Source organism: Anser brachyrhynchus, assembly GCF_964034855.1.
Source record: "Anser brachyrhynchus genome assembly, chromosome: Z".
Classification (NCBI taxonomy): Eukaryota; Metazoa; Chordata; class Aves; order Anseriformes; family Anatidae; genus Anser; species Anser brachyrhynchus.
The window spans coordinates 55,442,756-55,469,973 of record NC_137697.1 but is presented as its reverse complement, the minus strand read 5'-3'; positions in this window follow the sequence as shown (position 1 = coordinate 55,469,973).

Below are 27,218 nucleotides of genomic sequence, written 5' to 3'. Positions count from 1 at the left end.
ATATTTCAAAATATTTTTGCAGAACAAGAAAAAATAAATCCGATTAAATATGATTCTAAACCCTATATACATATAGGGTTACATATAGTAACAGTGACACTTAGATGGAACGTAGATGAGTCATTTTTCATTGGACAAAGTCCAGTGGTCTTTAAAATCTTTAATCCTCTTTATATATCTTGTACCAGTTCTCAAAACCGGTCTTCATACTCAATTGAGAAATTAAAAAAAAAAAAAAAAAAAGGTGGGGGGGTGGGGGAGTGTATGCACTTCTATATATCTTTCCTACATAATGCTTATCTTTGTTTCAATCAATTCGCACAGACAAACATATATTTGATGGTGGTGTTGAAGATCAACCAACTTCCAGCACTTCAGTGAGCAGTCCAAGCCACTTTTCATTCAGATCATTTGTGCATTTGTCCTGGACTTGTCCCACTACACTCAAAGTAGATTTTTCTATTGATACAAATGGAAAAGGACTGGAGTATTAAAAAAAAAAAAAAAAAAAAAAAAAAAAAGAGAGAGAGAGAGAGAGAGGTTTGTTAAGATTGATGCTTCTCTGTAATTAGAAAAGAGCAGTATTTAACGATTAAATTAATCCTGAGGAATGGATCTTCAATTTCTGTTTAGAAGTAAAAAATGTTTAGGCTGATTTTTCCAGTTTGGAAAATTAAAAAACAAACAAAGAACAAACAAGTAAACAACCCAACCCAACCACCACCACCAAAAAACAGGTATTTAAGTATGAGGTATTTATTTGTGGTTTTGTTTGTTTGCTTGTTTGTTTTGATTGGGTGTTTTTTTTTTTCAACATCTCTAATCCTTGTTTTGAAATCCTTATACAAAACACATGGAATCAGTTACAGAAGACAAAAATCTGAAAGCTGCTCTTTTAGTAAGGAATCTCTGAAGAGATACTCAGCAAGAAATCTATAGATGCTTGACAAAATTTGTTGTGTATGAAATAGAAAGAAGAGACAAGAAAAGCTGAGACCGTAATATAGAACTATTGATTTAGATTCATTGTTGAAGGTGAATAAATCCTTTGAAGATTATTTCAATTTGATAAGACACAGATATTTTTAACCGAAAAACACAACAGTAAACTAATGGTAGGAGGAAAAAAGGGGAAAAATAAGAAATGCTCAACCATGAGAACAAGATCATCTTGTTGAGAAACTGAATGGAGAATAAAAATTAAAACATTTTTTCTTATACAAAATTGGTCAAAGGCATAACAACCCCATGCAATGCTACAGGCTTGGGGCATAGTGGCTGGAAAGCTGTGCAGAGGAAAAGGATCTGGGGGTGCTGGTTGAGCATGAGCCAACAGTGTGCCCAAGTGACCAAGAAGGCTAACGACATCCTGGCTTTTATTAGGCATGATGTAACCAGCACGACCAGGGAGGTGATTATCCCCCCGTACTCAGGCCTCACTTTGAGTACTGTGTTCAGCTTTGTGTCCCTCGCTACAAGAAGGACATCAAGGCCCTATAATGTGTCCAGAGAAGGGCTACATAGCTGGTGAAGGGCATGGAACGCAAGTCCTATGGAGGAGCAGATGAAGAAACTGGGGTTGTTTAGTCTAGGGAAGAGGAGTCTCAGGGGAGACCTTATTGCTCTCTACAGCTACCTGAAAGGGGAAGTAATGAGCATGTTTAGATCCCAGAAGCCATGTGCGATTATCTCCCTGTTGGGAGCTGGGGTTCAGCCTCTTCTCACAGATAACTAGTGATAGGACTAGAGGGAATGGCCTCAAGTTGCGCCAGGGGAGTTTCAGGTTGGAAATTAGGAGACATTTCTTCTCAGAAAGAGTAGTCAGGCATTAGAATGGGTTGCCCAGGGAAGTGGTGCAGTCACCATCTCTGGGGGTGTTTAAGGAAAGGTTGGACCTCTTGCTTAGGGACATGGTTTAGTGGGTGGCTTTGTTAGTGGGGTGATGGTTGGACCAGATGATCTTGGAGGTCTTTTCCAACCCTAATGATTCTATGATTCAAGACTGATGGAATGAAGAGATTACAGTAAAATGTTTATTTCTGAATTTAAATGACAATTATTTAAATCCCTCTATCTAAATACAGTATTCGCAAGTAGATTGTTTCTTGAGAGATACCTACATGGCATAAGGCAACATGGTATGAAAATATTCCTCATAACTCACAGGAGGGTGAATTATCCTGCATAGAGCTGAGTGCTAATGTGGGCACATGGCTTCTCGGATCTAAACATACTCATTACCTCATTCTGATTTTAGGATCTTAGTAAGGCCCTAGAGACCTAACTCAGATCACTTACTAGTCAGCATCAGTAAATTTGTATGGATATATTTAGGTAACGATATCAACATTTTTTTTTATTTTTTTTTCCCTGAAAATGATATATCTCACACAAATTTCCTTGGGGAATTAAAGAAATAATGTCTATAGCTTATAGAGTGTTAATAGATCTTTGCATGGCCTGAAGTTCTTGGGGCCTCAGAATTTGTCAAGTGACTTTGTCCATCATTTCACAGAATACTGGTGGGTAGAGGATTGTCATAATTATGTCACTAGTTTTGAAGATTTATGTAATAAAACCAAAAATAACTAAGATAAAATAAACTAGCAGCAAACAAAATAAAACATTTCTCCTTTCTTGGATGGTGACTGTAGTATTATGGAATAAGGATAATGCTATCCTCCTTCCACACTGCCAACTGCAGCATAAGCCAAGTATGCTTGGAGAATATCTTTTCTCCTATGATGTTCTTGTTTCTACAGAACAATTGAAATATCAAGAAAAAGTAATATCAAACAGTGATTATTAATAAAATTCCAATCAGTTGTGGTGGTGACACAAGCAAAGAGGTGCATGTCAAGACTGTGAAAAGGAGTATCAAGTTTTTTTTGTGTGTGTGTGTTTTGTTTTTTTTCAGTTTACACAGTGAAGTAATAACTCAGCCATATTATTGCAATGAATCTTATGTCCTCGAGGTTGTATTTATAAACTACTGTATGATGATTTCATGTGAAAGCAACTTAACAAATTTTCCTAAATTCAAACTGCTTAAAAATGATTGATTATTTAAGATTTAGGTACAGATAGAGAGTCTTCATATCGTGAGAGGAGATTATATTTGCAAATAAATGTAATCTTTAAGAGAACCCAGAATATTATCTGTAATCTTTTCAAACTCACCAACACACTTATTTTCTCTTAATTTCAAAAAAATTCAGAATTATAACAGACTTATTTTCTGCAACAGATATTGCATAAATAATCATCAAAGAAATAGAACAGTGGTAGGAAAACCTTAAATAACTTTATCAATTTCTGTAGATATTATAGTGAGGTCTTTTACAGTACTCATAAATAAAAAAATAATAAAAAAAAAATCTGCTCTCATCCTACTTCCCTTTCAGGCAGGAGTAGTCATAAACTAGTAAAGTTATTTTCTGAAAGAGTGCAAAAATGACAAGAGCTCATATTTGAAGGAAATAATGTTAGTTTGCTCTTTCTCAAATAAGAATTTTACAAGCTCAGCTGGGTAGGCAATGTTGCATGCATTATTTTTCATCTTCTGGAATGGTTGTCCAAAAAGTATTGTCTGCAATATTGTGATTTTTACTGCTACCATAGGAAATACATATATATACATATACATATAATATATGTATTAAGTTAAGCTCAAGAAAATGTCATTTGAAGAAAAGTAGCAAGTTTGAGAAATGTAATTGCAATGCAAGTCTGGTATCTAGGAATTTTTGAAAACAGGACTGGCTTCCTAAAATGTCTATCCATCCAAAAGTGCCTAAGTACTTTAATAAATTAATCTTCACTAATGACTAGGTCTCTCTCAGTGCAAGGAATAAATTAAGTTTTAAATTGAAAGATTTATTAGGAAATGGATCTCTAACCCAAATTAGTTACCTACTAGTTACCTACACATATAGGTATCAACAACCAAAATTTAGATCCAAACTATACAAGAACCTTTGCTTTTATTGCTAAGATTCTCCATGATATAAAGGACTATTTCTGGGCTGTTCAAAATTACTCAGCCTTTGACAGGATGTTTAGATAGACTACTTGGAAATTGTTCATATCACATACCACATTGTACATACTACACCTAAGACTTATTGTCTCTATCTAATAAATAGTTGAGCTACAGAATAGATGAAAGGCAAAAAAAAAGGTCTAGAATAATTGTGTAATAGTGTGGGAAATTATGTTGTGTTTTGTTGTTGTTGTTTTTTCTTATTTCAGTTTAAATTTATGCAAAGTATTTACTCGAGCAAAGAGTGGAATTAGAATTCTACTATGTGGTAGTATTCTATATTTAGTCTTTGCTGAAAAGACTGTGCTCCCTCTATCTCTGGGCTGTGAGTATGGATGATTCCCTGAAACATGGAGATCAATAAAAGAATCCTTTATTAGGCAGGTATTAAAAAGAAAAAAATGTTTTGGAGATCTATAAACAATGTTTTTCAACCAATGTTCTGACCTTTGTGTCACCTTCTAAGGTTTGAGACCTCTGAAGTCTCTCCTACAAAAGAGGATGAGACTTCTTCTGTAAATCCATAACTCTTCTTTCCAAAACACTACGTCTCCCCAGAGTCACTAATATATTCTGCATTTGGTATGCTGTGTTCAAATTACAATGACGTGAGATAATCAAAACCAGATGACAAAGAACTGTACTACATACCTCTCAGCAACTCCCTAGTGCCATAAACCATTATACCTTCTAACATCTTTATATTTACAGGAAGCCAGTCTTAGAGCCTGGGTTTTCAAAAGGTAGAAAATTGACTTCTACCCAATTCCTTTTCATTCTCCTCCTCACTTCTTAGTGTGAATTTAACAAAAACATGAGTTGCCAAGCTAGTCAAAAACATAATCAGAGCTAGTATGAGCTAGTTTGAGTGCCCATGACTGAGATAAATCATTAAATTTTTCAGCAAGGGACTCTATTCCAAAGGTCAATGAAAGTTAATTCTGAGTACCTAAAAATGGCCAGAAGCAAGTGTAAATGTTAACAGAAAATTAGGACAGAGCACTTAGGAGACTGTCATAGTGTATCATAAGATATTGGGACAGTACTCTGTCAGATGCTGAAGGAGAAGTAACTAGTCTAAATATCCTGAATATATACAGCCTTCTAGGGGAGGAAGGAACTGGATAAGCATGGAGTTATAGCATGGCGTTATTAACTTGCATAAATCAGGCTGCATGAGCCCCACTGAGCCACACTAGTAAGGGTCCATCAAAAATATTATAGACAGCACAGATTTCTGTTCCTCATCACTGTTAGAAAGAATTCAGGCAAACTATGAGATCTTTCCAAGCAACTCGGCCAGGCACAAGCAGTCCAAACAGTTCCTAAAACTTGTTGAAGATAATTTTCTGACACAGGTGATGAAGGAGCCAACGAGGTGATGGGTGCTTCCGGACCTTGTTCTTACCAACAGAGATGGGCTTGTTAGGGATGTGAAGGGTGGGGGCAGCTTAGGATGCAGCGACCATGCGATGGTAGAGTTCAAAATGGAACTTGGTGGGAGACGTAAGGCAAAAAGTAGGATTGCCACCCTGGACTTCTGGAGAGACAACTTCGACCTCTGCTGGGACCTACTTGGGGGTATCTCATGGGCTAGATTGCTAGAAGGCAAGGGTGCTTGTGAGAGCTGGGCAACAGTTAATCAGCACTTCTTCCAAGCTCAAGATCAGTGCATCCCTATGAGTAGGAAACCAGGGAAGGGGGACAGGAAACCTGGGTGGATGAGCAAGGAGCTCATCCATAAGACCAAAAGGAAGAGGACGGTCTATGAAATGTGGAAAAATGGCCTGTCCTCTTGGGAGGAGTATAGGAGTGTTTTCAGTGCCTGCAGGGACACAACAAGGAAGCCTAAAGCCCACCTGGAAATACTGAATGCCTTCTTTGCTTCGGTCTTTGCTTCAAAGGCTCCCCCCTGGGACTCCTACACCCTGGAGGGAGGAGAAAGAGCCTTAGAAGTGGAGAGCTCTCCCCTGGTTGAAGAGGGAGTGGGTTGGGAACATCTGAGTGTGATCAATGCACACAAATCCATCGGCCCCGATGAGATGCATCCACGTGTGCTGAGGGAGCTGGCAGAGGTGATTGCTGAACCACTCTCTACCATCTTTGAAAGGTCTTCATGAACAGGAGAGGAGCCTGAAGACTGGAGGATAGCCAATGTCACTCCCATCTTCAAGAAGGGCAAGAAGGAGGACCCGGGAAACCACAGGCCAGTCAGTCTCACCTCTGTCCTTGGAAAGGTGTTGGAACAGCTTGTTCTGGAGGTCCTCTCCAAGCAATTGGAAGAGAAGACGGTTATGAGGAGTAATCAACATGTATTAACCAAGGTGAAATTGTGCTTGACCAACCTTGTAGCCTTCTATGAAGGCATCACCATATGGGTAGATGGAGGGGGGAGCAGTGGATGTCATCTACCTTGACTTTAGCAAGGCTTTTGATACTGTCTCATATGATATCCTGCTAGCAAAGCTGAGAAAGTGTGGGATAGAAGAGTGGACAGTAAGGTGGGTTGAGAACTGGCTGACTGGCTGAGCTTAGAGGGTGGTAATCAGTGGCGCAGAGTCAAGTTGGAGACCTGTGACTAACAGTGTTCCCCAGGGGTCAGTGCTGGGTCCGGTCTTGTTCAACGTCTTCATCAACAACCTTGATGAGGGAATAGTGTCCACCCTCAGCAAGTATGATGATGATAAAAAGCTGGGAGGAGTGGCTGACATGCCAGAAGGCTGTGCTGTCATTCAGCAAGACCTGGACAGGCTGGAGAGCTGGGCAGAAAGGAACCAAATGAGGTTTAACAAGAGCAAGTGTAGAATCCTGCACCTGGGAAGGAATAACCACATGTATCAGTACAGGCTGGGGGATGACCTGCTGGAGGGGAGCTCTGCATAGAATGTCCTGGGGATCCTGGTGGACAACAGGTTGACCATGAACCAGCAGTGTGCCCTGGTGGCCAAGAAGGCCAATGGGATCTTGGCATGCATTAAAAGGAATGTGGCCAGCAGGTCAGGGGAGGTGATCCTCCCCTTCTACTCAGCCGTGGTCAGGCCTCACCTGGAGTACTATGTCCAGTTCTGGTATCCCCAGTACAAAAAAAGACAGGAATCTCCTGGAAAGAGTCCAGCGGAGGGTAACAAAGATGATACGGGGCCTCAAGCATCTTTCCTCTGAAGAAAGGCTGAGAGACCTGGGTCTGTTCAGCCTTGAGAAGAGAAGACTGAGAGGGGATCTTATTAATGTTTACAAATACTTGAAGTGTGGGAAACAGAGGGATTTGGCCAACCTCTTTTCAGTGGTTTGTGGGGACAGGATAAGGAGCAATGGCCAGAAAACTGGTCACAGGAATTTCCACACCAACATGCGAAAGAACTTCACAGTGAGGGTGACGGAGCACTGGAACAGGCTGCCCAGGTAGGTTGTGGAGTCTCCTTCTCTAGAGATATTTAAGGCCTGTTTAGACGCCTACCTGGGTAACCTGCTGTAGGGAACCTGTTTTGACAGGGGGGTTGGACCCGATGATCTCTTGAGGTCCCTTCCAACCCCTACAGTTCTGTGATTCTCTGATCCTGTGACTTTTTCTCTAATCATCACTATTTTTCTCCCTCTTAAATAAAAATAAAAAAAATAATAATAATAAAAAAATCTATTAGAACTCCTGTCATTGATGGAATTGTTTTCCTTTAGCATTCTATTCAGGATATTTGTTCTTTCTGTATTTGCCATGTACTGGCATCTATAGCAGGGGCATCACCACTTACCATTCCTGTCCTGATGTAGGATTGATTCTTTCTATGGAAGTCTATTTTGTCTCCAAAGAGAACAAGATCTGGACCAATCTGTTTATGTTAGCCACACCACAGAAAAATCACTGTTCTGGTAGTACATTTATTTTGTGTCTTCCTACTGAAACATCTAAAATCTTTTTTTGGAAGCCCTGCTAGGTTGCTGAAATGTCATCTAAATGCATGCCAGATGGTAATATTCTCCAGAGGATTTTCCTGAGAATGTCTACCTCAGGGAGCTAGGACCCTGATGTCCTGCACTTCACAGTCAAAGATTTGGTTAGAGGGATGTAAATATCAACATCTGTCTGTAAAGTGAATACTATTCTTGAATAATCCGCTAAATGTCTTAGCTATGCCCCATAGAGGTGGGTGAAAAATGAATCATGTACAAATAACTGAAGAGGATGATGATTTAGTAATAATTTATCTGGATAGAGGGCCATAAAACACAAACCTAGATATAATTGAAAGTTGACAAGAGTGATACATTTTCGTTTCTAGTCTAGAAATAAGACATATTTATTTTCTTTTTCAGGAACGTTATATAGAGACATGTTTTTCTAAGATTATATACTCTGTCATGTAATATCAAATTCTAAATTAATAAAACAATATTAAAACAATAATTCATCACCTATGTGAACAAATATCTAAAATATATGCCAAAGTCTTCTCACAGAACTCTGCAGTTTCCCACTTCACATATGAAACACATTATTCAGACATTTTTTCAAGGTCACATTTCATGGTATCAGTGTCTAACCATATGAGATCAATATATCTGTGATCTATGTCGAGGGAAAAAAAAAAAAAAAAGCAGTGAAATATTGAATTAGCATACATTTGCATGTTTAATAGTTAATAGAGCCAGGGATTCTGCATCAGATCCTCAACGTAGAGAAAGGAAAAAATTTGTGATCCTCTCCTACTCCTGAGGCAGAATATGAATTGAATTATAGAATACTTCTCCTCATGAGATGTTTCTATATTTGCAGTTGTAGTCTTGATCCGGTCATTTGGTGCCTTCTGGAACAGTAACACACGTCAACAGAGACTTCTTTCCTCTTGTCCCTGTGGAAATAAGAAGGAACAGAGAGCACCTCAACAAACATGTCAAAAGCTTTCTTCTCTTTCTCCTATTTCCTTTTAAGAAATGGGTGGGTAACACCTTGTCTTGCCCTGGCCAAAAAGTCTCAGGGGAATTTTAAGTACATATAACCATTTGTAGTGGTTCCCAGAAGGTTAAGTAATCCTATAGAAGGATTGTCAGTTCAAAAGAAAAATTCTCATAGAAAAGTGGAGGAGTTATTCTGCTAGTTCTGAATCATCGTATTAAAAAAAAAAAAAAAAAAAGTATTCTTGCAGTGAACAGCAAAATATATATTTTAATTAAAACCAAATCCAGCCAGTATAGTAAAGTATTCTCCATTGGGCAGTTTATTTGAGAGAGCTACATGACAGAAGTTCTGATGAAAAAACTACACTTGGTAGTTCATATTGATTATCTTTAGCATGTGATCTTGATTATCCACATAATGCATTAGTGTATACAATAGGTAAAAAACAAAAACTCTCCCTTCTCGTTGAGTTAACTATCTAACTTTCATATTGGACTCTAGTGGCACCAAAAAGAGCCAAAAGTAAGTTGATGACATCATAAAAGAAAACACAATATACATTATGGGCATGGTAGCTACATCAAATTAAATTTGGCTTGATTTACTTGTGGTTTATTATTATTATTATTATTATTATTATTATTATTATTATTATTATTTAAATAATAATAATAATAATAATAAATTTTAATTGTGGGAAAAAATAATTTTGAATTCATTATCTTGAAGTTGGTATGGGGAAATGTTATGAAAAATCTGCTAGTGAAGGTCACTGTCATTCCAAACTTATTCTTCCTTACTACGTATGGCAGTCTGGCTCCTAAAGAAGCATCTTGAAAGAGGCGACCTCCACATACAGCATTCCAATACACATGGACTTAACAGACAGACTGAACACAAAATGTTTGCTCAGGACCAGTTGGTGTCTGTCAATGCACAAGGTTGGTGTATTGGTTGGTGTTTCAACGCCGTTCTGTACACTTAACAAGTCAATAAGCCTTCTAATGTGTTTTTAATTACTTAAAAAATTGACTTGAGAATAGGAACAAATGTTTAAATATTCTAGTAGTTATTGGCATTTTCTGTTCTTTTACAGGTTGTATTTTAATACACAGTGAATTATTTGTTGTTTTGATATGCTGATCTCATAAAGTGTTTTATTTCATCTTTTTGTATTATGTTACAAGGAAATGTAAATTTCTGCAGGAAAAAGATCACCAATGAGTTCCAGTGGGATGCATTCTAATCTTGTTGCAGTGATGCAAAACTTACAATTTATACTCAAGAAGAGGAAAATCTATGGAAAATAGATTTATTCTCAACAATTTGCATGATGTTTCAATTTGCTGTTGACTTTAGAATAGTATGCCCAATAGGAATTAAATCCTATATGATATCTGAAATATAGAAACATTTTTCAAAAGACTCTATTGTTATATTTAATGATTCTGCTATGGTTGGTTAACAAGTTACTTTTACAAGAAGCAGTTAAAGGAGTTGTCTTTTGCAGTTTACTTTTAAGTAAGAACTTATTTCTTTAAATTTCTCAAATTATTTAGTTTAGTAAGTGTTTCAGAGGATTAACAGAGTGCTTCACAGGTAAAAACTGAAATAACATCATAATACATTCAAAACTTTTGGGTTCCATAACTCTCACTGTTCATTTTGAAGAGAATATTCAGCTACCTGACCTCCTTCTGGAATTCTGCATCTATCAAACTGGTTCCAACAAAGCAGCCTATCTTCTTCCAGGCCAGGCTGTGCAGGGCAGGATGTTGTGACAGGCTGGCTGTGGCACCGAGAGCAAGAAAATGGTAATGGCTGGGCCAGGGCTGGGAGTGGGGTGGCACAGGGGCTCGGCAGCCCCACTGCAAACTCTCCTCTGCTGCCTGGGTCCACGCTGTCAGGGGGACTGAGGGGCTGGGGGTAATTAGTGCAGGGATGGAATGGAGCAAATTGGTTCATTTCTGATGCGGTGCTGCTACAGCTACTGAAAGGAAGTTGTGGGAAGCCGGGGGTCAGCGTCTTCTTGCAGCTAACTATTAATAGGACTAGAGGGAATGGTCTCAAGTTGTGCCAGGGGAGTTCCAGGTTGGAAATTAGGAGACATTTCTTCTCAGAAAGAGTAATCAGACATTGGAGCAGGTTGCCCAGGGAGGTGGTGGAGAGTCAACGCCCCCGGGAGTATTTAAGGAAAGGTTGGACCTGGTGTTTAGAGACATGGTTTAGTGGGTGACACTGGTGGTAGGGGGATGGTTGGACCAGATGATCTTGGAATTTTTTTCCAGTCTTAAGGATTCTGTGATTCTAAATTTGACAGCAAGTATTAAATATATATTTTTTTCCCCTCTCTTTGCCAGTTGCTCGTCAGGGGTGTTGGTGGTAGCCCCTGGACATGGCTGCCCAGATGGGTGCTGAGTGGCTGGTCCTGGCCCAACTTCCACTTGTCCCCACCAAGATGGGACCCTCTGTGGGGCAGTGGTTTGTATTTAAGGAACTGGTCTTATTTAATTAGGGTTCTGGCACTTTTGTAGCCATGGAACTGTAACATACTGTTCAGACTATTCACTGAACTGCAGTGTGAAATATACTTTTTTAATTATACTTTAATATTACATATTATGTAAGGCAATCTCTCAATCAAGATGATATTTCATTTATTTACTTATTTATTTATTTTCTTCTCTACATAGTAAGATTGTTTACTTCTGGAAATCTTGAGCAATGTTAAGTGTAGCTATTATGTTATCTGAACTAAAACATTTTTTCATAGAGTATTTTAAGTTCACATACTAACAGTTCTTTTAGTAGGAAAACAGAAAGTAATACAGGAAAAAGATAATGCATGTGTTTTCTGAAAATGTCATTGTATGCAAACTATCTTTATCACAGCCTCTTCTATTTTTTATTGTTCTGTTTCCTCTGTTCCTCTAAAGGAACACAAATTTCTGATACTTTAAGCGTTTGCGCAGCCCGTGTACAAAAATAAGTATTTAAAGGTTGAAATAACTTTGTTTCCTTTTCTGCTTTTGCTTTTGGCATTTGCATGATATTCTTTGTTTTCTAGTCTCAACCAGTAGCAAGAAAAAAAAAAAAAAAACTATCAAAAGAAAATCAATTAGGATTTGTCAAATACTTTATAGTTCTGCTATGAATATTCACATGAATAAAATATCAGATTTGCTCAAGATGCAGTCTTGCTCCTCTTGTGTTTATTTTCTGTGCCTGTTCTAGCACTGCCTGTTCTGTGCCTGTTCAGCAAGTGAGTTGCTGGAAATAATAGATGCACAAAATATGCCTTTAAGTGGGATGGCCAAATATTTTCAGAGAGAAAACTGGAAAGTTTTAGATTGGTAACAGGCATTCACATTGAAATTATGATTTTAGAATTATATAGAGAGAGGATATTTAACCCTAGTTTAGGTTTGTAACTTACATAACATCTTTTGAGGGCTCTTGCACCCTTGTTTTCAACAACTGAGGTATTTATATTTTATTTATATTTAGGAATTACAAATTGATGTATTTGGTAAGTAACATTGAAATTAGATATTTAACCATCTTTTAATTATCCCTTGAAAGCTTCCAAATAAACAAGTCCAGATTAATTAACTGTTCAACTGTTTTTTGTTGTTTGTTTGTGTGTTTGTTTTGATTGGTTGTTTGGTTGGTTTGGTTTGGTTTGGTGTTATTGTGTTTCTTTGTTTGTTTGCTTGTTTCTTTTGTTTTTCTGTAATTGCAGTCCTTTAGGCCCAGACTGAAACAACAGTGTGTTGGGAAAATATGCGTTAAGATAGACCTCACATGATTAAGTAGGAAGAAGCAGAAGACTAACACTGCAGGGCTCGTCAGGCTCACTACAAGCAGTCTGTGCTCACCACAGAGCTACTTCAGTAAACATTTTACATCCCTGAAGAACAATTCCTTCCTGAACTACTGAAAGGGTAGCCTCAGACTAGAGAAATCACTGTATAACAGCCACAGTTAATTCTGGATCCAAAGGAAAAGTCAGAGTATCAAATTCAATCTCATTCCTGTGACATGCAGCATTAATCTTCTGGTAAATTGGGGGTTTAAATACAGAAGAATATCAGAAATAATTAGATTTCCTAACAGTTTTGAAAATTCCTGGTCACAAATAATGCTTTATATAAAGAACAGGATGGCAAAGAATCCTTCACGAGAATGTTATTTATTTATTTATTTATTTATTTTTCCACTACATGCTGCCTTTTTAGAAGTCTGAATATATGAGTTAATAACGTGAATTGTTCTTGCCATGTAAGTTTGTAAGTATGAGCAGTTCATAAATATATACATATATGTATGTATGCATACACACATACATGTAGCTTTTGACCTGTTTTAGTAGTATCTTTCCTTAGGGATAACACATACATTTTGTATTGAATAGTCTGACACTTTTCCTATCATACTGTCATTTTTTTAGATAAGATGAAAAGCAGACGATCTTCCTAAAAGCAGAATGCAAACCAAAGAGTAAAACAGTAATGTTAGTTTGAAAAATAAGACAAAGAGGGCTTGTGATTCAACTTGCTGCAATGACATTTTAAAAATTCACCAAAAAAAAGTAAGCATTTGTTTGATGGAAATGTGTAGCTTAACCAAAATTTTTTTTACCACAAAAAAGATTTAGATTTAGTATTCTAGTCTGTATACAGATTATTATTATTATTATTATTATTATTATTATTATTATTGTAATTGTTGAAATGCATGCTTTTTTATTTTGTTTATTTTCACTCAGAGGGTGGTAGCACACAGTAACAGGTTGCCCAGAGAACCTATGGATGCCCCATCTCTGGAAGTGTTCAAGGCCAGCGTGGATGGGGCTTTGAACAAGGGGCTTTGAACAACCTGATCTATTAGAAGGTGTCCCTGCTCATGGCAAGGAGGCTGGAATTAGATGTCCCTTCCAATTCAAGCCATTCTATGATTCTATGATCTATATTTGAAAATCAACATTCCCCATGTTTCCCTCAATCTTCTCTATTTCCTATAATTTTAGGATTACTTTAGTTGGCATTACTCTTTTGAAACAGTAAGTAGTAGTGAATAGTTCAGTTCTGTTTTTCAAAACAAATGAACAATGTGGACTTTCAGAATCAAATACTCTTTAGGGAGTTGAAATTGCAGGATTAATATTTTTTGAGAACTCTTTCAACAAAGTCTTTAGTTTTAAAGTGATGCGTTTATTATTTCATACAGTCACAAACAGCAGACAAAACAATGACAGAAATTGGGAAATGCAGGAGAAGCACAAGGCAAAAAAACACATTTGTTATTGAATTGGGCTGAATAGTCTGATGAAGATAATTAAATTTATTTGAGTTTTTCATGATTTTAAACCTAAATGTAACTGAAATTTCATCAACATTTCTATGCCTTACAAAAATGAGAAACATATATGATAGTTTATCTTTCATTTTATAAATAAAAGGAGCTGAACAATATTAGTCATTGTTCCACTGTGAGTGCAAGTAATGGTTTAGATCTCAAGACTGGATCTCAAATAATACTAATGATTGTACTATCAATTATAGTAGTGCATCTGTTCCATATTTATACAGATTTTAAAGATCCCCTCATCTCCCAATATCTTAAATATTAGGTATATGTCCAGAAGGTGATTGTAAAAGAAACACTGTACCTGCAAGAGCATGTTTTTCTGCTTTTCTAGTATCTGTTTAGAACAAAAAGAAAGAAGAAATTTGTATAAATGCAGTGGATGTTTTGTTTGTTTGTTTGTTTGCTTGTTTATTTGTTTTTACCCACAAGCCTTTTTTTTTTGCATGTGGTTTTGTGTGAACAAGGAAGGTCTATAAGAAGGAGGGTTTGGAAGACTGGTTTCTGTAATTGGCTGCTCAATATGAGTGTTTGAATAACTGAGCAGTTATGGGCGTGCCTATAACTTCTGTTCATATTAAAGAGATTTATGCTGTGCATCTGATGACCAATAGGTCCCTTATGCTTCTGGCCTGACCTCTGATTTTAGAAAGCAGTGACCATGTTTTATGCAGAAGCCGTACTTTGCCTTTTTTTTCGCATATTTTTTTCACCATTGTAGCAGCACTCTGAAGAGAGTCCACCAGCTTCCAGATGTTGGTGTGTTCCAGTGCCCTGTGGTCATAATAGGCACAGTGATCTTTTTTTTTTTTTTTTTTTTTTCCTGATACACTCTTTTGCAGCTAGATTTCAGTATTAATTTATTGAGTAACTCTCATACTGATGAACAGAAATAGCCAGTGAGCTTATAATGGGTAACCTGGGAGATAATACAGAAACATTGTCTGAGCAGCCAGGGATCAAGTTAGGAAAGCTAAAGCCGTGATATAATTTAATCTGGTCACAGATATCAATGACAAGAAAGGCTTCTATAAGTACATCAGTGATCAAAGGAAGACTGGGGAAAATGTGGGCAATCTCTGGAAAGAAATGGGAGACATGGTTGCCTAGGATATGGAGAAGTATGAGGTACCCAAAGATGTTTTTGGCTCGGTATTCTCTAAGTCACGTTGCCCAAGCCACCGGAAGCAAAGGCAGGGACTGTGAGGATGTAGAACTGCCCATTGTAGGAGAAGATTCTATGATTCTATGAAGATTAGTTTCAAGAGCATTTAAGGAACCTTAATGTGCAGAAGTCTTAGAATCATAGAACAAATGGCTTGAATTGGAAGGGACTTTAAGGATCATTTAGTTCCAACCTCCCTGCCATGGGCAGGGATGCCATCCACTAGACCAGGTTGCCTAGGGCCCTGTCCAGCTTGACCCTGAACACATTTAGGGGTGAAGCATCCACAGCTTCTCCGGTCAACCTGTTCCAGTGCCTCTTCACCCTCAGAGTGAAGAATTCCCTCCTAACATCTAATCTAAATACCTGCTCTTTTAGTACAAACCCATCACGCCTTGTCCTATCACTATCTCCTCTTTTAAAATTAATTTTCCATCTTTTTGTAAGACCCCTTTAAGTACTGAAAGGCCTCAATAAGGTCATACTGGAGACTTCTATTCTCCAGACTGAACATCCTCAGCTCTCTCAACCTTTTCTCATAGGAGAGATACTCCAGCCTTCTTCATGTCTGTCTTTAAAGAACTAGAATTTTGCCCTACTGAAGTTATGGGTCCTGGCTTTGCTCTTTGCCAGGCCTATATTTCTTGAGATCACAAACTAAACTAGGGCATGGTTGCTGCAGCCCAGACTGCTTCCAGTCTTAACCTCTTCAATCAGTTCATCTGCATTGGTGAGCATCATGTCCAGCAATGTTTCTCCTCTTATTGATTCATCTAATACTTGGACCAGGAAGTTATCCTCCACACACTCCAGGAGTCTCTTGGATTATTTACAGCCTGCTGTGCTGTTTTCCCAGCAGACATCCATGTGGTTGAAATCCCCCATCAGGACGAGAGCATGAGAGCATGATGCTTCTTGCAGCTGATGCAAGAAGGCCTCATCAACATGTTATCCTTGATCTGGCAGCCTGTTGTAGACCCAAACCACAAGGTGTCCTTTATTGTTCTGGTCCTTAATTTTTATCCACAGTCTCTCAACATGTCCATGGCTGTTTCTCGGAGGTAGCTCTTTGCAATCTATCAATTTCTTAACACAGAAAACAATACTTCCTCTTCCACTTCCCTTTCTAACTCTTCTGAAAAGCTTGTAGCCCTTGATTGCAGTTTTCCAGTTGTATGATTCATCCCACCATGTTTCTATGATAGCAATTAGGTCATAGTTTTCCATTTGTACTGTGGTTTCCAATTCCTCCTGTTCATTTCCCATGCTTTGTACAATAGCGCAGTGGCGCTTCATCTGGGCTATCAGCCACATCACCTTTTTAGAAGAGTCCTCCCTGATTACTTTGGGACAATTCACAGGTATTTCCCTGCTGATTTTTAAAGTGTCAGTGTTCCCTGGTTCTTCTGTGACACTCAGAATTGCATCCCTATACCCTGCTGAATCTTGTTTAAAGCTCTGCTAATAAGCCCAGACAGCTTGCTGCCCAGAACACTATTGCCCCACCTGGTCCTGTGTGCCTCATCTGGTGTCAACATATCCAGTCTCTTGAAGGTGTGTCTGAGACTGTAGAAACCCAAACTCTTAGTATGGTACCAGTCATGAAGCCAATTGTTTTCCTGATCTACTTGTTTCCTTCTTCTTGTGTCCGAATCTCCAACTGGGAAGATAGAGAAAAACATTACCGGCATTCCCAATCCCTTTAACATCTTTCTGAGGGACATTATGTCCCTTTTTAAATGTTGGAGTCTCCTCATTGTTGCCTCATTTACCCCTTACATGAAGGAGTAGAAATGGATTTTAGTCCTCTGTTTTTACCAGGCTTAATAGCTTATTTGTGAATGAATGCAGGCCTCCAGAAAGTAGCAAAATCTTGTGAGAGATTGCCCAGATGGTAAATGGGTGCTTCAGTGGCTCTCAGTAAGAAATCTCCGATTACTAATACCTTTCACACATTTTTGGTGACACTGGTTCTAATACAAGTTGTTGGTCAGACAAACTTTGTACAGTTGTACTTTTCTGGGTCTTGACCATTACTCAAGCTCTCTCCTTATTCAAAACCCAGACAGTCATGTCTGTTGCATCCATGGGACCTGATGAAATGCAACTGAGGACCTGAGGGTATTGGTGGATGAAGTTGTTAAGCTGCATTCCATCATATCTGAGAAGTCATAGCAGCCAAGTGAAACTCCCAGTGGATGGAAAAGGGAAACATAACTCCCATTTGTGAAAAGGGGAAAAAAGGAAAACGTGGAACTACATGCCAGTCATCTCATCTCTGTGCCTGGTAAAATCATGGAGTAGAGTCTCCTGGAAGCTATGCTAAAGCACATGGAATATAAAGAGGTGACTGATGACAACCAATATGCCTTCACTAAGGGCAAATCTTACCTGGTGAATTTGATGGCCTTCTTAAATGGGGTTACACCATTGGTGGATAAGGGAAGAACAACTGATGTCATTTATGCGGACTTGTGCAAAACATTTGACACTGTCTCGCACAGGATCTGTGTCTTTAAATAGGAGAGGGATGGATTTAACTGATGGACCACATGGCAGATAAAGAATTGTCTGGACAGTCGTATTCAAAAAGTTGCAGTCAATGGCTCAATAACCAGTTAGAAACCATGGCACGTGGTGTCCTTCAGGTGTCAGTACTGGGATTGGTATTATTTGAAATGATTGCTGTTGACATTGGCAGTGGGATTGAATGCACCTTCAGCAAGTTTGCCAATGACAGAAAGCTAAGTGTTGTGGTTGAAATGCTGAAGGGAAGGGATGCCATCTCGAGGGACCTGGACAGTCTTGAGAAGCTGGACAAGGAAAACTTCATGTAGATCAATAAGGACAAGTCCAAGGTCCTGCACTTGGGTCAGGGTAATCGCAAGAATGAATACAGTCTGGGCAATAAATTGATTGAGATTAGACCTGAAGAGAAGGATTTGTGGATATTGGTAAACAAAAAACTGAACATGTACAAGCAATGTGTGGTGGCAGCCCAGAAAGCCAACCGTATCCTGGGCTGCATCAAAGAAAGCATGACCAGCAGGATGAGAGAGGTGGTTCTCCCCCTCTAGTCCACTCTTATGAGTGAAGTACTGCATTCAGCTCTAGGGCATAAATAATAGAACGCAAATTATTTCAAGTCAAATGAAAGAGATTCTGTGCTTGACCAGAATCAACAAAATAATTATTTCTGAATGTAGATAAATTACAATGAAAAAAAAAATACAAAGAAATTCAGAAATTCTAATTGAAATACAAACAATACATATTCTACTGTAGCTTAAAATGAATGATAAATGTTAAATAGATTGTAATGAAATGTTTCTGCTCCTAGTAAGTTTATTTAAATGGTTCTCTTAAAACTGTTTGAAAATATTTATACAAACATAACACACTTTTTTATGTGTAGACTTTGCATCTGTCAAATTACTAATTATGAGGATTTATGATTATGAGGACTATATGAGGATTTACAGCCCATAAGATGATGTCTTGAACTCAGATTGGCCACTGCAGTAAAAGAGAACAAGAAATCGTTTTACAAATATATTAACAGAAAGAGAAGTACCAAGGAAAATTTCTATCCTTTACTTGATGCAGCAGGAAATGTGATCACTGAGGATAAGAATAAGGCTGAGGTTCTCAATGTCTTCCTTACATCTGTCTTTAGTAGTCAGATCAGTTATCCTCAGGGTACTTTACTCCCTGACCTGGATATCCCCTACGATTCAGGTAGAGAATCCCCACCTGTAATCCAGGAAGAGACAGTTAGAGACCTTCTCCTACATCCAGACTGTCACAAGTCCATGGGACCAGACAAGCTCCACCCGAGGGTGCTGACGGAGCTGGCAGAAGTAATTGCCAAGCTGCTTTCCACCATCTATCAGCATTTCTGGTTCTCTGGAGAGGTCCCAGAGGATTGGAGGCTTGCCGATGTGACTCCCATCTACAAGAAGAGCCGTAAGGAGGACCCAGGGAACTACAGGTCTGTCAGCCTGACTTGGGTTCCAGGGAAAGTTACGGAGCAAATCATCTTGGATGAGCTCACACGGCACTTGCATGGCATCCAGGGGACCAGGCCCAGCCAGCATGGGTTCACAAAGGCAGTTCATGCTTGTCCAACCTCATCTTCTTCTATGACCGTGTGCCCAGACTGGTAGATGAGGGAAGGGCTGTTAATGTAGTCTACTAAGACTTCAGCAAAGCCTGTGACATGGTCTCCCACAGTATTCTTCTGGCGAAACTGGCTGCCCATGGCCTGGACAAGTATACTCTTCTCTGGGTAAAGAACTGACTGGAGGGCCATGCCCAGAGGGTTGTGGTTAATGGAGTTAAGTCCAGCTGGTGTCCCATCACAAGTAATGTCCCACAGGGGTCAGTACTGGGGCCTATCTTGTTTAATATCTTTACTGATGACCTGAATGAGGGGATTGAGAGTACCCTCAGTAAGTCTGGAGACAACACTTAGTTGGGAGGTAGTGTTGATCTGCCTGAGGGTAGGGTGGTCCTTTGGAAGGATCTGGATAGGCTGGACTGCTGGGCTGAGGAGAATGGGATGAGGTTTAATAAGGCCAAGTGCCAGGTCCTGCATTTTGGCCACCATAACCCTACAGGCTTAGGCAACGCTATAGGTTTGGAACAGAGTGGCTAGAAGACTGTGAAGAGGAAAGGGACCTGCGAGTGTTGATTGTTGCTTGTCTGAACTTGAGCTGGCAGTCTGTCCAGGTGGCCAAGTAGGCCAACAGCATCCTGGCCTGTATTAGAAATAGTGTATCCATCAGGATCAGGGAGGTGATCATCCCCCTGTACTCTGATTTGTTGAGGCCGCACCTTGAGTATTGTGTTCAGCTTTGGGCCCCTCAGTACAAGAAGGACATTAAGGCCCTGGAGCATGTCCAGAGAAGGGCAACAAAACTGGTGAGGGGTCTGGAACACAAGTCTTGTGAGGAGTGGCTGAGGGAGCTGGTATTGTTTAGTTTGGAGAAGAGGAGGCTCAGAGGAGACTTCATTGTACTCTACAACTTCCTGAAGGGAGGTTGTGATGAGGAGGGGTTCAGCCTCTTCTCTCAGATAACTAATGATAGGACTCGAGGAAATGGCCACAAGTTGCACCTGGAAGGTTTAGATTAGATATCAGGAAAAACTTTTTTTCTCTCAAAAAGTGATCAGGCACTGGAACGGTCTGCTCAGGGACTTGGTGGAGTCACCATCTCTCGTGGTGTTCAACAAGTGCCTGGACAAGGTGCTACAAGATATGATTTAGTAGCTTAGTGGGTAGTATTGATGATAGGAGGATGGTTGGACTAGATGATCTTGTAGGTCTGTTCCAACCTTCTGTTTCTATGATTCTATGTAGGAAATGCTATTTTCTCAATCCAAAAATGTTTTCCTTTCTTTTCTCCTGGTTGTCTAATTGTACTAGAATACAGCTGTGCATTTAATTTATTTTTTATTTTTTTCCCAAAATGTGATATCATTGGCTCCAGACTTGGTAGACTTTGGAGTATATTACTGCAGAATTAAATACTGGATCTTCCCCTTTTTAATGGTAAATCAAAGACATGTTACCCATGACAGTAAGCAGGTTTTTGAAAAGAAATAAAAGTTCCAAGCACTGTTTTTAACTTCCTTTTTTATTTTTATACTTTTAGTATTTAGGTTCATCTCATCCTACTCAAGCCTCCAGATGTACAAGTCTGTGACTGCTGCCTTAGTTAACGTGTTGACTATAATATACTCCATTGCTGTTCTAACAAAAATAAAATTAAGAGAAAAGTATGCTGGAATTTAGAGAAGTTTCTTTGCACAGAGGTGGGAATGGGGTTTAATTATTTCTTAGAGCTGTGTAATAAATTGTATAGAAAGACACCATTGCAAGGTGGCCTTCTTAAGATTTTAGCATTCATGTAAGTCACCTAGATGGGAAAAATACTTATTGGATTTTGCTAGGTTTAGTCTGAAGTAAACATATCCCTACATCTAGCTATATCTATGTCCATCTCTAAAGTGTGTATCTCAAATCTATAGATAAATTTATATACAAATATATTGGGTTGGTCTGTCTGGCTTTAGAAATGAAACAAATAATAGCACTGAAAGTAATTAAAGCAGACCGATTAATGAAATAGGCATTTAGTATTGTGGGGTGAGGTATGCAAATAAAATCTGCACCACTTTACCCCTCTAGGGGAGCTATTTAACTCTAGTTGGTAACGGTAGTGATTCTCAGTTGACTGACATAATGAGATGAATCCAAACAGATACCCTAAGGTTCAGCAATAGTATTTGTTTCTACTTTGTATGCAACTGATACAGCACTGTGCATGTAAGATGTTATTGATTTCATCACACTTCTTAGTGAGACAACATACCAGATATAATACCAGTGAATAGTAGTGTCTCCACTTACTATGTTTTATAGACCTTAAATGGAAAGAGATTATATGGCTTTCTGTGGCCAGTAATTGTCATAAAATATTGTAAGTGTGAGAGAGAACTTGCTTTACTACGAATATAAAGACATTAGATGAACAGGTTGGTTTTGAGACAGCCTTGCTTTATTCTGAAAATACTTGTTAGTGCCAATGAACATATCTCAACAGCCTTTTTCAAAGCCCTGATCTGCATTTTATGAGAGAGCTACTAACACCACCAAGCACCCATTACGTATATATATGCAAAGGCAAAAAAGTGCAACCTTGCATGAAAAGGATCCTCCAATTTTCTATTTTAAAGAGTTTTCATGAAGGCAAATTGTGGATTTCTTATACAATATTTATTCTGAATTGTTTGATTCTCTCATCTTTATGATTGAGAGAGAATAAATTAAATCAGTGTCTTATTGTTGAGGTCAAATAACACTTTTAGATGACACACAATGTAGAGATCAAGATTTTTTTGAAAAATTTATAATCCAGTCACTTTAGTTAACAGGTCAATAAAATAAGGAATCTGACAGAGCACTTCTATAAAATTAGTTATCTACCCACAGACCTTTTATATTTCTGACATCCTGATAGATCACTATCCACAATATTCAGAATCAGTTGTACTCTACATATTGAAAAGAACTGAAAATAATTTATATGTCTACACCAGTGATTAGCAGCTAACAATCTTAGAAACTGGGTTTGAAAACAACCAATGAACCAGCAAACAGACAAAAAAAACAATCATGCCCCTTCTTTCTAATAACCTTAGTTGCATTATCTTTGCAGTTATTTAGCCGCTACATCAGCTGATGCTTTTCTGTTGAAATTTTCTTGTTAACCTGCCCTATTCTCTGGATACAAAAATAATAAAAATCTTTTAATAAAAGCCTCTTTAATGAGCAGTTAATAAAATAATCTTTTCTTTTTGTTTTTCTCCTGAACAAGTAACTTAATTAACGACTTTATATTTTAATTTACACTTGCATCTTTATTTTGTTTATATTTGCATTTTTTTGCATTATTTGAAATTTATGTTATTTTCCCAACTAATAATGTTGCACATGCAAAAGAAAAATACCAAATGTAATTTAAATGAATCTAATCTACTTGAATTTAATTTTTTTTTTCATTTTTTTAAAAAATATGAAGAAATGAAAACTAGGACAAACAGAGATGAAATTTAAGAAATTTAGATTTTTTATATAGCAAAGAGGTCTTTTACACTTTTTATCTGTGACTCCTCATCTCTTTTCTTTGTCATTTCTGAACATGAAACAGTAGACCCTTTCCATCATATAATATATATACTTATATAATATAAATATATATAAGCATATAATATGATATAATATAATACATATATTATAAACATATATATAAGCATATATATATGCTTTAAGTGCTTTTCATTAAGGGTTTCAAGCTATTTATAGGAAAAATGAGCTTCTGAAATTAGATAATACATTTAAGAACGAAACTTTTTTTTTTGTTGTGGCATGTGTTTTATAACATCATTACTTATGGAATCATATGTAGTATATTGACAAAAAACATGAAACACCTTGAACAAACAGCAGACACATAAAACTAGGCAGTCTCAAGCTGAAGAGAACAAGGAGACCTTGTAGAAAACAGGGAGACTGGTGGCCTTGAGCCAGTAAAAACATGGGATATAAAGGATGAAAGCTGGAAAACAAGGAGGAGGAAGAAAATAACTGAAGGAGGATTCCAGACTCAACCATAGCAACCTTTTACTCATTAAGAATCATTAGCATATTAAAAAGACACCCATCAAATGCAAATGTAATGAAATGTCAGATTTGGTGTTCTCTCTCACTCGTCCTCTGTAATGCATATGCTCAATTGAGATAAATTAGGCAAGCTAAAACAACCAATCAGAAGCAGCTGAGAGAGAGTTTCTCAAGCTAGCATTTAAGTAAAGGTTTTTCAAGTCAGAGGTGTGCTTGCTTTGTAAAAGATTGCCAAGCACTTGATTTTGCAGAATTATATATTTACTTATTCAACTAAAAGTCCTTCATATGCGTTTATTGGCCAGGCACACTGGCCAAGAATGTATGGATAACAACAGTAATACTGATATAATATCTAACTGGTATAGCTGTAAATAATGTTGAATTTAGAAAACCTAAAAAGAAATAATCTCTAGACTCCAGTTGGAACCAACGACAATAATATTTTCCCAATAATTTTGACTGAATAACCATAATTATAGATTGAAAAAAGATGGTTACAAAGTTACAAAGACTACTTCATTCTCATCTAAATCTTTTTTTCTGACTCCCCCCAAACTTAGATTGTTATGTTTCCTTAAAGAGTATGTAACACTAACAAAACTTTTTATCGTAAATGTCGAGAGAACAACACACTGTTTGGAAGAATTTAACATTCTCAAAACAGAATTCCATTTATATAAAATAACATTTTCATATTGTGTTTGGAATTTTTTCATGAATAATGCACACAGAAGAATAAAAGATAGCAGATGCACAACAAGTTGAGATATCAAATCTTTAATAATCAATCAGCAGGAATATAAGATTAGTGGAACACGCTAAAGCATGATGCAGTACCTGTGGACTAAACTGCATTTTCTTAAGATCTTTATAGTTATGAATACTCATCTCCTAGTGCTATTCAGGAGAGATGGTTTAGTTTTCTATGTAGGTCATGAATGGCATTTGATCTTGTTTTAATTATGTACAAACTTAAAAATATAAAGACCCTTTTTAGGATAGTACACATAGTACTATGGATAGTACGCATGGAGGGTAACACCTAACACCGAAGGCTTGTCTCATGGGCTTTTTTATTTGCCGAGTGGCTAATTGTTTGTTCCCAATGTGTTTCTCTAAGTCCATCATTAATTATCCTTAAGCTTCCAATATGAAGCTGAGATGTAAAAGCCCTATCTCATGCTCTTTTTTGCCTAAGGGACATTTGAATTTTAATACTGTATACAGTGCCCCGAGGCAATATTCTAACATTATTATGCACAGTATACCATACTGTTAAAGCACATAATGAGCCATGTTAAACACTAACCAATTATTTAAATAAATATGTTTCAGTGGTTAGTGGGATTGTTACAATGCTTGCTTAGTTGGCAAATCTATTTATTAAATCAAGTAATTAATTTAATGAAACTATGTGATGGATGCTTTCATTCTAATAATATTTTATTTAAAAATCGTAAGGATTGGACCATAAAATAATTCTCTGGTTTCAGGAAGCTTCAGATAGGTTGACTTTTCACAGATTTAGGAAAGGAAAATGAAAATTTCTATAATATATTATATATATATATATATAATATTCTTAAATTTGAAATATTTCATTAAAATCACAAAATAATATGCATCAAGAAAGTTGCTATAACCAAAGAGGAGACAGTGAATCACATACATTGAAAATATGTCTATAGTGTCATTGAATGTAATTTAAAATATCTGAATTAATATCTAACACTGGAACAGGGAAAAAAATATCTCTAACCTTCTGACAATGTAGCAGACAAAGCAGAATGTTATAATTCTCTTTAATTTAAATTTAAATTTTATAAATTCTCTTTCTATAATTCTTCCTTTTATTCTCCAGATATTATTCTACCATTTTATCCTGAAAAGTTTTGAGTATCTCTCTCTTCTAAAAGATAGATCACCACAAGATGAGATGAGACCTTATACAATACATAAGAAGGTGTCTCTAATCATGCATTGTGTGAAAAATTCTTGTTTTAAATTTATTTTCTATAAAAAAATACTTAATTTTGACAACCTTCATCCCTGCTAAGTTTGTCATTTCACCCAAATAATTTTCTTCTGAAAAAGGTTTAGAATTACATGATGTCGTTCTTATGTTCACATTTACAATAATATTGTCCATCTGCTTCTAGTACTTCACATATAAATAAAACATCTGAAGGCATATTCAGCGTTATCATCAGATTGCAGTGAGTTTAATTGGACAGACTTAAAATATTATGAATCCCTCAGGTACAAATTGCTGCTTCCTCAGTTGAATTTCAATAATTATATTTACAATTATATTTACAATATATTCACAATTGTATGCAAACCCCTCCATGAATAATAATAATAATAATAATAATAATAATAATAATAATAATAATAATAATAATAATAATAATAATAATACAATAAAATGAGTATGGGGAAACACATTGTGCACAGAGTACGGTTTTGTTGTTTTTGTTGTTTTTCTGCTGGCTTACTTTAGACCAGTCTTCATGACTGGTCACCTGTTAGCAGTTGAAACAATTATAGTTTTTTTTTTTTTTTTTTAATCATAGGGGCTCCTATCTCATGCTTTCTATGAACATTTCTCAGTATGAACCAAAACATAATAAAGGGATTCCATAAAGATATACTTTCTCCTCTACCCTTCTTTCTTCATCCCTTCTGTCCCTCTTACTAGCTGCTGTACAAAACAGATTAAAAATCCTGCTATGCTGGGAGTGGGGATCATTTCCATATAGTAGATATAAACATATCTACTAAATTTATTGCCACTGCATCCTTTCTGGCATACACTATGTAACATGAAAACCCATTCTGTTTCACTTTCACTTAATATTCGTTCTGATATAATGTTGTGCCAGAAAGACAGACATTAATGCCAGTAAACTAGTATCTGATGAAATAAATAGTTCTGTGGCATGTAAAGCCAGACTAACAGTAAAACCTACAAGGTTTTATTTTATTTTATTTTATTTTATTTTATTTTATTTTATTTTATTTTATTTTATTTTATTTTATTTTATTTTATTTTATTATTTTATTTTATTTTATTTTATTTATTTATTTTATTTTATTTATTTTATTTTATTTTATTTTATTTTATTTTATTTTATTTTATTTTATTTTATTTTATTTTATTTTATTTTATTTTATTTTATTATTTTATTTTATTTTATTTTATTTATTTATTTTATTTTATTTATTTTATTTTATTTTATTTTATTTTAATTTTATTTTTTATCAATGAGAGGAGTATATTCTGAGTTGTAGGGATTCTATCCCAAGTAGTTTTGAAAAGTAAACTGTGTTAGTAATTGAAAACTATGTGACTGAATTGCAGAAAAATATATTTAATACAATGGGATGGTCAACAACTTTTATCTTTTTCTAGGTGATAAATATGAATGAAGCAATTCATTTGGCAAGAGGTCAATAGCTTCCTGTCTACTGAGTCTTGACTATATATAGTAGGCCACCTGCTTTGTCCTGAAAAGAAGCTAGTAACACAGATTGGGAATTTCACTAGAAATCAACA